This window comes from Sarcophilus harrisii, chromosome 4 (assembly GCF_902635505.1).
Source record: "Sarcophilus harrisii chromosome 4, mSarHar1.11, whole genome shotgun sequence".
In the NCBI taxonomy this organism is placed as follows: Eukaryota; Metazoa; Chordata; class Mammalia; order Dasyuromorphia; family Dasyuridae; genus Sarcophilus; species Sarcophilus harrisii.
In genome coordinates, this window is record NC_045429.1 from 305,373,186 (window position 1) to 305,377,661 (window position 4,476).

The 4,476-nt window shown below is 34.9% G+C and overlaps 1 pseudogene; it reads right to left on the reverse strand.

Moving 5' to 3' along the window:
- Window positions 1–2,050: 2,050 nt before the first annotated feature.
- Window positions 2,051–2,967, reverse strand: LOC100931237 (annotated as a pseudogene).
- Window positions 2,968–4,476: the final 1,509 nt, after the last annotated feature.

The window sequence follows — 4,476 nt, forward strand, 5'->3', positions numbered from 1 at the left end:
ATTTAAATTTTGTTTGCACATTCTGCACTCTCACCTCAAGATATTTATTAAACATTCACTAGCATACTCCTGGTCACTTCCAAGTCTGAAAAAGACATTTCTCTTACATATAAAGTTGAAAGGCCAGTCCTCCTGTGCCAGAGAAAGATACCGCAGAACCAAATTAGTGACACTTCCAAGACAGGAATTTTATCTCTCTGGAAAACAATATTGGGAGACTTAGATAAGCTAAATCTTGTATATATTATAGCACTGGAAGTCAACAGAGTCAGAAAAGAATAGATGGAGATTCTTAGAGGGACTGCTCTTGGCTTTGTGAAGGCCCTTAATGGAACAAAGCTTGGAATCTTATGACAGAACCATTTGCAAAATCAAATGTGTAATATGGAGGTGGTGAGACTACCTCGAAATCATATATTTCATGTATCAATTCTACTTTTTAGTGATTTTATAGTCAGAATAGATATTTGATTGCAGAGACTAATATAGAGAGGTGTAGTAGAACCTAATAAAGTAGATAAAATAAGACTTCAATAAAGATACAAAAGCCTGATATATATAGCTCTGAGCTATACATGCATACATGGATCTGTCACCATTGTAGTTATCCAAGATGAAGTAAATACATGGAAAATCATAGTACCTCTGCAAATAATGGCTCAAGTTCAGGACTATCTTAAGTGGGAACTATGTTTGAAAAAACCATCCTGCAGATGCAGAGTGAAAGGCAGAAGCCCATAGAGAATTGTCTGAGAGATAAAGAACAGACAAAAATGTTCTCTTTGGAAAAGTAAAGGGCCTGATACAAAAAAGACTCCATAAAGATAATCATAAAAAAAATGTTTTTTGCTACAATTGTGGATTAAATCTCTCTCTTCCTCCTTCCCATCCCCCGCCTCTTTATTTCTCCATATACTAGAGAAAAGGAGGAAGTATTGATTATATAGAAGATGACATTTCTTGTGTCAGCATCAGAAGAAAGAAGTGGGGCCATGGAAGGAAATCAGCCCAGACTCCAGTAACAATGATATTGACTTTATTTTCCAATTCTTTATAGGTTTATTCTGCCTGGATGCATAGGATCTCATGAAGAGACAATTGTGAGGAAAGAATATGGAATGTTTTAGATAGTGCATCTCAAATTACTATAACTTATCAGTAATTAGATATTTGAGGAAAGTTCCTTTAAAGCCCACATATAAACAAAGAGTTGATGGACTGAGTGATAAAGACTATCCTTATCTGAGATTTATCAAGATAAGTCTGAAGTTACTTAAATAAGTTTTTTTGTGTCAATAGAAAAGTAGACAATATAGCTTTGGTATATTTAGACTTCTAATTTCACTGAAGTGTCAAGACTGAATGGAACCAATTAAATTCTACTAAAATATTATTAGAATGCTACAAGCAATAATATGTCACCCAATACTGTCACCCAAATGCTCCTTGACCATCCATGTAGACTGTGCTGAAGTCATTAGGAGAAGAGACACAAATGGTGGCTTTCAAACCCAGGGAAGAGTTCTGAAATATCTGATTTGGGTCATTCTTTAGTACCAGAAGAATAGAAGGATTGGCTGAGGCAAAAGCTCAGAAAAAGACAGATATATTTACATTGCAAGAGTGAGATGTGAGATGTACCAAGGAACAACCTATAGAATCTGGCAGACCATATAAACTATTTTTAAAAGTAGTATCAAAAAATAATAGATACAAGTGTGAGTAAACTACCATATATGCTAAATAACATAAAAGAAGTGAATATACCTCAGGTTCAAGATGACCTAGACTATCTGCAAGCTAGCTAGTGGTACTTGGTTTTGAATTGGAGTATTTATATTGAGAGGTTTGTTTTGTTTTGTTTTTTACACTAACAAACTAAAGTTTCTTTATTTAAAAAAATTTTTTGAGGCTCGTAGGAAAGTAGACAAGTCTGTACATATTTATAGATTGAGAAAAGAGGCATCTTTACAGACCTAAGACTACTTTTGGATAAGGATGAAGAACAGTGGAGGGAGGGAGGGAAAGAGTCAATTGGTTTGAGCATTGCTTACTTTTTGGACAGTTTTACTTGTTAATGCTTGGGTGGTACCCACTTGAGACAAATGGAGTTCACCATTATAAGTGGCTTATTATACCATGTGTTCTTTTACCAACTTCAAAGTGAAACAAATGATATGCTACCTTTTCCAGTACTTCACCATATCGAGTGACTGCAGACTGCAGATGATACATTTTATGTGATGCTGCAAGTCATCTGACTAAAGTCTTTGATGGATAATGTTCTCCAGAAGTCCTTAAGGATCTCCAGTAGTACCTAAGAGCAGTGACTATGATAGCTTATTTGGACAATATCTTACAGAGGCTTCTCTGGAGAAAGCACTGTGTTCTCCACCTTCTACAGTTCATATGACTGAAGTCAATGAGAAATTTGCTATAGTCTCAGTACCAATGGGGATGGGGAGAGTCAGCATGCAGGTCACATTATTCTCATCTGAGGACTCCTTCTCCTTAGAGAAGTAGTCCATTGTATAGGTCCCCTGTCTGTCCACCTTGGTCAAAATGCAAAAGAAGTTCCACATCAAAATACAAGGTTTTGTGGTCCAGGAAGAACTTAACCAATAGGCAAAGGTTCTAGAATTAAATCTTAGAGTCTTTGCCATCCATCTCATACACCAAGACATTATTCTTTCAGTAGATTTCCTTGCCTCCACTGGCAGTGCCCCAAATGGAAATAGTAGCTCAAGCTTCATATACTTCAGGCAATATTCACAGAACAAGAGCTTGAGCTATTTCCCATAGTCTTCTGGAGATGGGGAGAAGTATCTTATAGTTTCTAATGTGAATCTTGTCCATATAATTCACCTTGACAAACACTTCATGCTCTTTCTTTAGTACTGCTGTTATGGGACCCATTTTTCCATAGATCTTCTCCATGGGGTTGATTCCATCATGCTTGCATTTCTGGTTTTGGATGACAGCTGAATTTGAATTAAGAATTCAAATTCCGAAGATCAAGGAAGACAAGGGAAAAAAAATTCTCTTATTTACTCAACTAAACTTAACCAGTTTGAGAACATGACTCAAGGCATCTCAGAAATACTTATAATTTTTCAAAGGCTGATGGAGGAAATAGTTATATATACCTCGGCAACTTTAGAAACTAAACTTTCAGACTTTAGAAAGACACTGGGAAGATAGTAGGGAAGACTAATAAAAATATCGGATCAGCTGGAGAAAATTGCCAATTTTCTCAGATTAAAGGACTTCTTTAGAATTTGGTAGTAATTTATCATATTCCCCTGCTATACTACTAAATGGTCTCATTCATGTGTATATAGTTGAAAAAACTTAGAAGCAGAAGGTCAAGTGGTGTGACTCAGAGTGCCAGACTTCTACCAGACAATGTGCCAGAAACATATGTGATTTTGTTTTCATTGAACTAGCATTTTTGCCCCAATCCTCTGGCAGGTAGAGCAAATAGCTAATGAAGGAAAGGGAGCACAGTGATCTGGCAACAATATGCTTCCTTCTGCAAACTTTTCCCATCCCATTTGATGGAGGCAAAACTATGCAAATGAGCATCTACTTATCCTACTAGGCAATATCATCATAAGCTCCCTCGAGATTTATTGACTAGATTGTGAGGTGAGAGATTTAGTTTTCATTACATTAAATTAAAAAGGGTTTGTACAAATAGATTAAAAGGAAAACAAAAGTTAGAAGAAAATTTTTACAGTTTTTCAGCATATCTCATGTATCAAACATATAAATAACTTTGTCCAATTAATGAGACAAATCATTCTCCCATTGATAAATGATCAAAAAATATGAATAGACAACTTTTAAATGAAGAAATCAAAACTAAATATAGTCATGAAAAAATGATTTATATCACTATTGATTAGACAAATGCAAATTAAAACAACTTTGAGATATTTTCTTATAACTGTCACAGTGGCTAAAATGATATAAGGGGAAAGCAGCAAATATTGGAGGGAGTATGGAAGAACTGTAACTCTAATTCACTATTGGTGGAACTCTGAACTGATTCAACCATTTTGAAGCAATCTGGAACTATACCAAAAATGTTATAAAACTGTGTGTATCCTTTGACCCAGCAATAACACTGTTATATCTGTTGTCCAAGGTAATTAGGGAAAGAGAAAAAAAACTCATATTCTAAAATATTTATAGTAGCTCTTTTTGTGATGGCAAAGAACTGGAAATTGGGGGCCTACTTGTTAATTGGGGAATGGCTAAATAAGTTATGTATATGATTGTGATAAAATTCTAACTGTTCTATAAGAAGCAATGAACTGATTGATTATGAAAAACATGGAAAAACTTGCATGAAATAATGAAGAGTGAAGTGAACAGAACCTAGAGAACCTGTATATAGAAACAGCAGTATTGTTCTAAAAACAACTTTTAATGACTCTCATATAAATACTCAAATCAACTACAAAGAACCTA